Source organism: Dendrobates tinctorius, unplaced genomic scaffold (genome assembly GCF_039654945.1).
Source record: "Dendrobates tinctorius isolate UK_male_01 unplaced genomic scaffold, ASM3965494v1 ptg000059l, whole genome shotgun sequence".
Taxonomy (NCBI): domain Eukaryota; kingdom Metazoa; phylum Chordata; class Amphibia; order Anura; family Dendrobatidae; genus Dendrobates; species Dendrobates tinctorius.
Window position 1 is genome coordinate 2193779 of NW_027361727.1, and position 11719 is coordinate 2205497.

Below are 11719 nucleotides of genomic sequence, written 5' to 3' on the forward strand. Positions count from 1 at the left end.
TGTGAGTTTTAATGTATTGATTTTACGGCTTTGTTCTATAAAATGTGAGCGTTTTTGTTTTTCCTCGCTCCACATACAGTGACATTGTTTGACAAGTAAATCCTGGTCGGATTCTTTTCTTTAACCAACACTGAAAACTAATGGTAATTTTCCCCCGCAGCTGTTCTGTCTTTATTAAAAAGGATTACACAAATGTGGCGCTACATCTGACGCCGCCGGAACGACGATCCGAAAACCGCTTTTGGCATTGTAGAGCGACGTAATGGCGCCGTTTCCCTGTGTGAGGGGGCACTTATCTCTGCCTGTAATTACAACATTTTTGATTGACAGGAAAACTAGTAAATGAAGATGCAGAAGAGCATTCATTATCTCAGCCGCCATCATGTAATTGTGGAGTGACAGGATACGTCTCCAGCAAACGTCGGCCATGATAATATATCCTATTGTTGTTTGCTTCATTCTCTCACACTGGGCTTTTATCAAGGAATAGGAAATATTAGTTCTAGAAATAGCCGTAATATCAGCGGCATTATTCTTAGCAGCCCCCGGGGGAACTAATCATGAAATAGAAACAGGGCTAACGCGCTTCATGTGTCTGTGCTGTTTCTTTGTCATAAAGTACGAATAACAGATGTCAATTTTTATAGGAAATAACAGTATGATAATTAGGAGGCATGTAATAAATTACAGGAAGGAAGTAATAAAAGTGATAAAGAAGCACACATATATTGCTGCCAGAAAACACTAAACTACTACATGTATAACTACTATAATACTGCCTCCTGTACAAGAATATAACTACTATAATACTACCCCTATGTACAAGAATATAACTACTATAATACTGCTCCCTATGTACAAGAATATAACTACTATAATATTGCTCCCTATGTACAAGAATATAACTACTATAATACTGCCCCTATGTACAAGAATATAACTACTATAATGCTGCTCCTATATACAAGAATATAACTACTATAATACTGCCCCTATGTACAAGAATATAACTACTATAATACTGCCCCTATGTACAAGAATATAACTACTATAATACTGCTCCTATGTACAAGAATATAACTACTATAATACTGCTCCTGTATACAAGAATATAACTACTATAATACTGCCCCCTATGTACAAGAATATAACTACTATAATACAGCCCCTATGTACAAGAATATAGCTACTATAATACTTCTCCTATGTACAAGAATATAACTACTATAATACTGCCCCCTATGTACAAGAATATAACTACTATAATACCACCTCTATGTACATGAATATAACTACTTTAATACTGCTCTTATGTACAAGAATATAACTACTATAATACTGCTTCTATGTAGGGATAAGCGAACCCAAATTGTAAAGTATGGGGTTAGTGCCGGATAACTAGTGTCTGGTACCGAACCCCAAAAATAGACTTCTTACTGTACATCTGTGTTACTGTTTGGGTTTGGCAGCCTAATAAAGCTTGTTGGCTGTGCTGCAGCCTTTCAATCAACAAGCTTTAAGGTAATGGGAACCGAAGACCCCATCTTAGCCATGCCAAGTAATAACATGGCTGTGATTGGCTGGTGCATCACGTGACCCGGATTGACAGTACAACATAAATAGATAATTTAGAAAAAGATGTGTGGTCACCCCTATTTTTTATTAACAGCCAGGGGAAGCAGAGAGCTGCAAGCTGATTATTATGCAATATCTATGGACCTTCCAAGCCTATTAATAAATGCCCCTAGCTGTCTGCTTTGCCTTTGCTGGTTACTAAAAATGGGGGACCCTAAGTAAAATGACATGGGTTCCCCCTATTTGTAAAAACCAGCTAAGGCAAACCAGACAGCTAGGGGCTGATATTAATAGTCTGGGAAGGTCTATGGATATTGGCCTCCTCCCAGCCTAATAAGACCAGCCCTCAGCTGCCCCAGAAATGGTGCATCCATTAGATGCACCAATTCTGGTACTTAGCCTTGACTCTTCCCAATTGCCCTGCATGGAGGCAATCAGGATAATTGGATTGTGGGCTTGATGTCAGCTGTGTAACGTTCACTGACATTAAGCATGGGTTAATTTTGGAGAGGTGTCTATCAGACACTACCATTACTAACTCAGTAAGTAAAAAGGGAAAAAACACAGAAAAAAATATTTATTTTTCGCTCTTTTACCCATTGATTAAAAAAAATAATCCACACCGGTCTGACGTACTCTAAATGAAGGTCCCACGACAATCCCCTTCTTTTTCATCCAGTGTATGAAGCGCCATTCTTCAGAGAATGAAGCTCCATACAGTGGAGCAGCAGCCAATGCCAGGTCTCACGCTGCGCTCTGGGAGACCTGGCCGCTGTGACAGGCGGTGACATCAGTAAGGTTACCTCAGTTAAAAGGCACCGGTTCTCATGAGGGCAGCGAGAGATCCGGTATGAGTGGTGACGTGCGATGAGCAGAGAACCATTTCTGGGGTGGCCAAGGGCTCTTCCCAGCCTATTAATATCACCCCTCAACTGCCTGCTTTGTCTTAGCTGGTTACTAAAAAATAGGGGGGAACCCACGTCATTTCTTTTAGGGTCCTCCCATTTTTAATAACCAGCAAAGGCAAAGCAGACAGCTGAGGGCATATGTTAATAGGCCCATACTTGTAGATATTGGTCCCTTCCCAGCATAAGACCAGCTCACAGTTGTGTGCTTTCCTTGGCAGGTTATTAAAAATAAGGGGGACCCCAAGTAGTTTTTTTTCCGTTTACTTATGCCATCATTAACAAGTACATACACAGTTCCATTCCTCCACTTGAGCCTCTGCCTCCTGGTTCAAGATTATTAGATTATTTTATTTTGTCTGTTATTTTAACTCATTTTCCTATCCACATCTATTTGCAGGGCAATTGTCCTGCTCTTACCCTCATTTTGCTACCTTTTGTAGCCCCCTAGACCTTACTATTACCCTTTTACAACACCAAAGTTTGGGTCCCCTTTGACTTATATGGGGTTCGGGTCCAGGGTCAAGTTCAGGTTCCTGAACCAAACTTTGGACTTCTACAGGTCTGCTCATCCCTACCTCTATGTACAAGAATGTAACTACTATAATACTTCCCTGTAATATAAAGCACATTATTACGGTATGCTTGTACACTTTTGTCCCGTCTTAGGAGATGCCCATATGCTGTTTTCTTCGTTCAGTTGCAATATTTATTGCACCCTCTCTTTGCTGTCGTACATCATTTTCTGGACTACTTTACACGTTGAACAGCAGTACGGTCATTCCTTCATTGACAAACTTGTAAAGAACTAATGAACACTGAATATGCATGGGAGGCTGAGCACTTTGGAGAATACTATAGGTTAGCGCACGGTGCGCAGCGATGTCTCGCTCGGTGATGAGTTCTGTATGATGGGATTGATTTGCAGCTTCATTTTAGGAGAGTGGCCATTTCATTGTGTCGTATGCGCTGGATTTGTAAATGATTTCTCGAGAATTGCATCCAATACAAGATAAATCTTCCTTCCATCTTTATGTCTCGCTGGATAATTTAAGAATAATAATCTGGAAACATTTTGGTAGGATGGGGAGGTTAGCGGGAAGTTTAAGGCCATTCATTTTCTCCATGAATTTGGAGGCCGTTTAATTGACCCTTTGACATTCATTTTATTGCCACTTCTTGTCGGTAGGAATTCTCAAAGCATGGCGCTGTTATATATACTCGTATTATGGCTTTACATTACAGAGGGAAATTCAAGCAGAACAGAATCGCTTTTAGCGCAAATGAGTGTAAAGCGTGGCCACTAATCTGGAGCACTGACACCATATATCACCGTAAAGGTGGGCCGTCAGGGCATGTGGCAAACAGGAGGACTGATCTCAGCGCTATCCATTATTATAACAGGTAATTCAATATTGCAATGTGGCTGCTTTTCAAGAAACAGCGCCACTATTCTCTACAGGTTATGGGTGGGATTGCAGGTGAGCATATGGCTATAATTAGTGCTGAGCGATACCATCCGATATCGTGAAATATCAGATCGGATTGGATCGGACTGATACCCAAAAAGTATCGGATATCGCCGATTCCGATACCGGAAACCAATGCAAGTCAATGGGTCAGAAATATCGGAATTAAAATAAACCCTTTCTTTCCTTGTACAGTAGGTTAATTCTACATGAAGAAAAACAACTAATAATAATGTAGAATGTATTGGGGGAGGTGGAGGAGACATTAAAGGCATAGAGGTTTAGGCCAATCAAATGGAATAGCAGGAATACATTTTTTTTTTTTTAAAGACGTTCGGAGTTACAAAGATATTGACTATGTTAACCTTGTTTATATTTTGTTAGATATGTATGTTTCACTACTTCCATGCTCTTCACCTTCTTTTTTACTTCTCCCACACTTTTTCCTTCATGATCCTCAGCAGCATCTTTTTCATCAACTTCTTCTTCACCTTAGGCCTCTTTCACACATCAGGTTTTCGCCGTCAGGCGCGATCCGGCGCTTTTGACAGAAACCGGATCCGGCGAAATGCAATGCCGGATCCGGTTTCCCCCCCATTGACTTGCATTTGCGCCGGATCGCGCCGGATGGCCATGCGTTTCATCCGGTTTTCGCCGGATCCGGCAATGTGTCGCGATCCGGCGTCTGGAAAAAATGGCTACTGTAACGTTTTTTGTCTCCGGCGAAAAAGCTGGACACGCCGGATCCGGCGCGTCCGGCTTTTTCACACAATGAAAGCCTATGAGCGCCGCAATGCGCCGGATCCGTTTTTTTGGTCTGAGCATGCTCAGTAGCTCTGCCCACAGGAGATATATAAAAGCAAGACAATGGGACCCTCAGCCACACCCAACATGCCACCCAAGCCAAGAACCAGGAGCAGGAGAAGGCAGCAGACATCTGCAGCAGCAGCACCATCAGCACCACCCCAAATGGAGCAGCATGCTGAACAACGGGAGGGGAGTCCAGCAGCAGATGAGAGACGGTAATTATCAAATCCCCCATTCCTCCAAACTAGGGCCATGGAATATCAAGATATTCATTGGCCCTTTGTTTCTCTTTATTCAACAGCCGCCAAAGAGATGCAGCAGCAGCAGCAGCAGAAATGGCATCACTGGCAGCAGCAACAGCAGCAGCAGTAACACCACCCACAGCCATGGAGTCTGGCCATCAACAGGACAGCACATCCTCTTCTGGGAGCCCTCCCTCGCATCGTCAGCGTTTGACGGTAAGTTTTTATTTCCAAAATCCATCATCTCTGTAATATATGTCTATTCATTGCCTTTTATTTCAAAACAGGAATCACAAGATGAAGAGGAGCTCCCAGAAGAAGAAGGAAGGGGTGGACAGACACCTGGAGTGGGCTCACAATTGGTAAGTTTTTTGCATCAAACGCAGAAACACAACATCACACTACACACAACACATAGAAAACAATGTTCTGCAGACCAAACACAGCAAACAAATGCCTACATCCAAAGACATAACATTTTTCGTTTTCTTCTCTAGTCTTCCCAATCTGGTGCTCGGCCAAGAGGTCCTCGCAGTGCCTCCCAGGGTCGTCGGCGACAGCAACGCGGCGGTCACCAGCGTGTAAGTATAAATATTTTTGCTTTGTTTTTTTGCACTTTTTATTTCATTTCTTTTGTGGAGGCTAATTATGTTATTTTTGTCTTTTTCTTTAACAGCCTTCACAGCGTGCTCCCGACTCTGACGGTGAGGATGGAGGACTCGATGTGGACCACCTCATCGATCTCTTCAGACAAAGGGAGCCGCTCTGGAATATGGCTGACCGCCGCCACGCTGACCTTATCGTTACCCGACGACTCTGGGAGGAAATCTGTTCGCTCCTTGTGGGCCGCTGGGAGGACCTCGATGTTCGGGCCCAGATTAAAGAGCGTAAGTATATACAGTACCGGTTGCTTGATGTAAACCAGTGTTTCCCGAACTCCAGTCCTCGTGGTCCCCACGGATCATGTGTTCAGGATTTCTATTTACTATGGAAATCCTGAAAACATGACCCCTGGGGACCATGAGGACTGGAGTTTGTGAAACACTGATGTTGTATACTAACCACTCCTTTCTCGTTTCAGGGAACAGAATTGTGAATCGGTGGCGGTCTGTGAGGGATCGTTTCAAGAAGGAGTTCAATAAAGAGATGCGGGCCCCGAGTGGATCTGGAGGACGCAGGAGCAAGTACAAGTACGCACAAGCCCTGTCGTTCCTCCGGGAAACAATGCTCACCAGAAGGTAAATATTACACACCACATGTGAAAAAAAATGTTAGATGTAACTTTTTTTTTTCAGCCAGGGCCATACCATGTCAGTATTTTAATTGTTTTGTTTTCTCTTTATTCCACAGCACGGTGAGCAGCACTCGGGAGCCTGCACGATTGGACCCTTCTGAGGCGATCCCTGAGGAGACCGGCACCGAGGGACACTTCGACCGCCCCGGTACATCTGCACCTTCCCAGCCTTCCCACACATTCGACCCATCTGTCCCATCCACCAGCACAGGAGCATCGTGGCCGCCTACATTACATGAAGCTGCTGGTGAGGAGATCGCTTTCCCTTTACCCCACCCTTCTGCCCCTGCCACCTCTAGTACACCTGCGGGTACTGGGCGGCAGCGGCACAGGGGTCAGGAAAAGAGTTATGCGCAAGAGTTCTTGCATCTGAATGCATCTTTCCAGAACTGTCTAAAAGTCTTGTCAGAGCAAATCTCCGCAGGCTTTCAGCAGATCAACTCCAGCATTCTGGAGGTGAAGACACTTCTGCAAACCATGCATTCAGAAGCAAGATCTTCGCCAAACCACACCTTTTTCAGGTCTGTTGTGGAGCGCATGGCAACACTATCTCCTACCCAGCAGATGCATGTAATGCATTCGTGCCACGGTGCTCTACAGCAGGTTACCTCCCAACCTCCACCTCCCACCACTGTAGTTCCTCCACCTGCACCCCCTCCAGCCACTTTCCATCCTCCCCCTCCTATTACATCTGCACCCCCTCCAGCCACTTTCCATCCTCCCCCTCCTATTACATCTGCACCCCCTCCAGCCACTTTCTATCCTCCCCCTCCTATTACATCTGCACCCCCTCCAGCCACTTTCCATCCTCCCCCTCCTATTACATACCAGCAACCTCCCCAGTACCAGCAGCCTCCCCAGTACCAGACATCTCCCCACTTCCAGCAACCTGCCCCGTACCAAACTCCTTCCCCGTACCAAACTCCTTCCCCGTACCAAACTCCTTCCCCATACAACTTTCCATCAACATCATCTGCTCCTACAGTCCCTGCCCAACCCTCCACTCCACCGCCCACCACCTCTTCTGCCTCCAACATGTCCACCCATTCTGTAGTTTTTTCCACACCTTCACCTCTAACTGTTCCTTCCCCACCACGATCCCAGTCCTCTCTCCACACACCCAGTGTCGAAGTGTCCCGCAGCCCCTCCAGCAGTATTTCCACCCCACAATACACAGATTTGTAATGTGTTTTTTTTTTAATAAAAATGCCCATTGGGTTTAAAACCTTTATTAAAAAAGTTTGTTGCACTTTAAAAACATTTTACAAAAAAAAAAAAATTTTAAATAAAAGTTAAATTATCGTTTCACAATGGTTGTCTGTCTTTTCTTTCTGCGGCGAACTATGTTTAAAAAAAAGGTTAAATACAGGGTATTTCAAAGGTAAAAAGGTATTCAAAACCAGGTATATAACTGTGGGTAAATTTTAGCTTTTTGCCACAGTTGTGTTCCTGGTTGTGTTTGAAGCAAAGTATTTCACCTAAAAAGTTGTGTTTATTGTTGGTGATTTCCTAACAATGTACACAACTTTTGTTAAAGGTGAAATACTTTGCATAAAACACAACCAGGTACACACCTGTGGCCTAAAGCTAAAAATAGTAGACCATGACAAGATAGCCAACTTTGGTTGGCAAAGGTATATACTGTTGGTCCAGAAGGTACACAAGTTTGGTTTTAGGGCACAAATCTTTCACACTCTGTCATCCTGCCAGTGTACTCTGCCTTGAGGGGCCACAAGGGTCAATTTTAAAAACCGGATCCGGCGTAATCCGTCGAAAAACGGATAGAAAAACGGATGAACCGGATGAGACGGATCCGGTTTTGTCTGTCAAGAACAAGACGGATCCGGCAGAAAACCGGATCCGGCACATCAGGTTTTACAAAACATTTGCCGGATCCGGCATTCCGGCACGACGCCGGATTGCGCCTGACGCCGAAAACCTGATGTGTGAAAGTAGCCTTATTCATCTTCTTCACCTTCTTCCTATTATTCTTTTTTTTTACATTTTTCATATTCTTCTTATTCAACTATTATTCTTCTTCATATTCTACTTCTTCATCTTTTTCCTATTCTTCTTCTTCATCATATTCTTATTTGTGACAGGCATTCCTGTAGTTGTTATCTATAAAAGTTTGAAGATTACACCTTCCGTTCTGCCTGTCACAAAAGATTTACAACAGGATTTGTCCTCATTCAGTTTGGCCAGCAGCAGCAGGCATTTTCCAGGGGCACCACGAGGAGGAACGGACTCACCCCCATACACTGCTTAGTCTTCTTCTGCTTATAAATTAGATAATATCTTTTGCTCTGATTTTTAGTCTTACAGTTGTGGCCAAAAGTATTCACACCCATGCAATTCTGTCAGATAATACTCAGTTTCTTCCTGAAAATGATTGCAAACACAAATTCTTTGGTATTACTATCTTCATTTGTCTTAAATGAAAAAAACACAAAAAGAATTGTCCTAAAGCCAAATTGGATATAATTCCACACCAAACATAAAAAAGAGGGTGGACAAAAGTATTGGCACTGTTTGAAAAATCATGCGATGCTTCTCTAATTTGTGTAATTAACAGCACCTGTAACTTACCTGTGGCACCTAACAGGTGTTGGCAATAACTAAATCACACTTGCAGCCAGTTGACATGGATTAACGTTGACTCAACCTCTGTCCTGTGTCCTTGTGTGTACCACATTGAGCATGGAGAAAAGAAAGAAGACCAAAGAACTGTCTGAGGACTTGAGAAACCAAATTGTGAGGAAGCATGAGCAATCTCAAGGCTACAAGTCCATCTCCAAAGACCTGAATGTTCCTGTGTCTAACGTGCGCAGTGTCATCAAGAAGTTTAAAGCCCATGGCACTGTGGCTAACCTCCCTAGATGTGGATGGAAAAGAAAAATTGACAAGAGATTTCAACGCAAGATGGTGCGGATGTTGGATTAAGAACCTCGACTAACATTCAAACAAGTTCAAGCTGCCCTGCTGTCCGAGGGTACAACAGTGTCAACCCGTACTATCCGTCGGCGTCTGAATGAAAAGGGACTGTATGGTAGGAGACCCAGGAAGACCCCACTTCTTACCCCGAGACATAAAAAAGCCAGGCTGGAGTTTGCCAAAACTTACCTGAAATAGTCTAAAACGTTTTGGAAGAATGTTCTCTGGTCAGATGAGACAAAAGTAGAGCTTTTTGGGCAAAGGCATCAACATAGAGTTTACAGGAGAAAAAAAGAGACATTCAAAGAAAAGAACACGGTCCCTACAGTCAAACATGGCGGAGGTTCCCTGATGTTTTGGGGTTGCTTTGCTGCCTCTGGCACTGGACTGCTTGACCGTGTGCATGGAATATGAAGTCTGAAGACTACCAACAAATTTTGCAGCATAATGTGGGGCCCAGTGTGAGAAAGCTGGGTCTCCCTCAGAGGTCATGGGTCTTCCAGCAGGACAATGACCCAAAACACACTTCAAAAAGCACTAGAAAATGGTTTGAGAGAAAGCACTGGAGACTTCTAAGGTGGCCAGCAATGAGTCCAGACCTGAATCCCATAGAACACCTGTGGAGAGATCTAAAAATGGCAGTTTAGAGAAGGCACCCTTCTAATATCAGGGACCTGGAGCAGTTTGCCAAAGAAGAATGGTCTAAAATTCCAGCAGAGCATTGTAAGAAACTCATTGATGGTTACCGGAAGCAGTTGGTCGCAGTTATTTTGGCTAAAGGTTGTGCAACCAAGTATTAGGCTGAGGGTGCCAATACTTTTGTCTGGCCCATTTTTGGAGTTTTGTGTGAAATGATCAATGTTTTGCTTTTTGTTTCATTCTCTTTTGTGTTTTTTCATTTAAGACAAATTAGATGAAGATAATACCAAAGAATTTGTGTTTGCAATCATTTTCAGGAAGAAACTGAGTATTATCTGACAGAATTGCAGGGGTGTCAATACTTTTGGCCACAACTGTATGCTTAAAGTTCTTCTGCTTTTTGGTCTTCTGCTTCTTGGTCTTCTGCTTCTTGGTCTTCTGTCTCTTGTTGTTCTGTATCTTGGTGGTTGTCTTCATGTTCTTTGTCCTCTTGGTCATCTTCTTCAGGGTCATCTTTTTGGTCTTCTCGGGGTGGTCTTCCAGGTCGTCATCTTCAGGGTCATCATATTCGTGGTCGTCGTCTTCTTCGGGGTGGTCTTCAGGGTCGTCGTCTTCAGGGTCGTCGTCAGGGAGATCCAGAGTGATAACCAAAAACCATTTTCAAAAGCTTGAACTTGGAAATGTAGCAGAAGGTACAAGAAGGCTGAGGAACTGCCGAGAACCAGCTGACGGTACTGGAACCCGGATGGGTAGCAGAAGGAACAAGAGCCAATGGCACTACCGAGGACCAGCTGATGGTACTGGAACCCGGTTACTAAGCAGGAGGTACCTGTGCTAGAAAGCACTATCAAGGACCAGCAGACGTTGCTGGAACTCGGATACCGACAAGGAGGCACCTCAGCCAAAGGCACTGCCGAGAACCAGCTGACGGTGCTGGAACCCGGATGGGTAGCAGAAGGTTCTCATGAAAAACAAAGTTGCAAGGCAGCGAGCCGGCCGTAGTTACAGAAACCCACAGTCCTAGGGGTGCTTGTCCTATTGGCACTACGGAACCAGCCTTTGTTGCCAGATCCCGCAGCCCGCATAGGAAGCCCATAAACTGCAGGCACCATAGACTCGGCTAACCCGACCGCAACACGACAGGACAACATATTGGTGGCAAAGTGACATTGACACTACCCGGAAACAGCAGGCATGCTGGAACCAGGCTGGGCAGGAGGGAGTACCTGTGCCAAAGACAATGTGGGAAACAGCTGGCGGTGCTGGAACCCAGGGAAAATACTACAAACAGAGTGGAGACAGAGGCCTAATTGGAGCAAGTTTAAAATCTGTAGTTGTGTGAGTGTGGACAGAGCAGGAGAAATTGCCGGACACGCAGCTGGGGATCAGATGACATTTCTGAACCCCAATAACACTGGAGCATATGTTGACTGTGCAGACGGCACTTCTGAGCAGCAAATGGCGATGTTGGAGCCCAGGGTCAATCAGGGTGTAGGCTGAGACCTAATTTCATCAAGTTTAATATCTGTTGTAGACTACTACTGATTTTAAACGTGCTCCAATTAGGCCTCTGGCTCCACTCTGTCTCTAGTATTTCCCCTGGCCTCCAGCACCGCCAGTTGCTGCTCAGAAGTGGCGTCTGCACAATCAACACTTGTTCCTGTGTTACTGGGGTTCAGTAACGTCAGCTGATCCCCTGATGTGTGTCCGGCAATGTCTCCTGCTCTGTTCACATTCCCACTACTACATCAGGGGATCAGCTGACATTACTGAACCCCCGGTAACACAGGAACAAGTGTTGATTGTGCAGACGGCACTTCTGAGCAGCAACTGGTGGTGTTGGAGGCCAGGGTA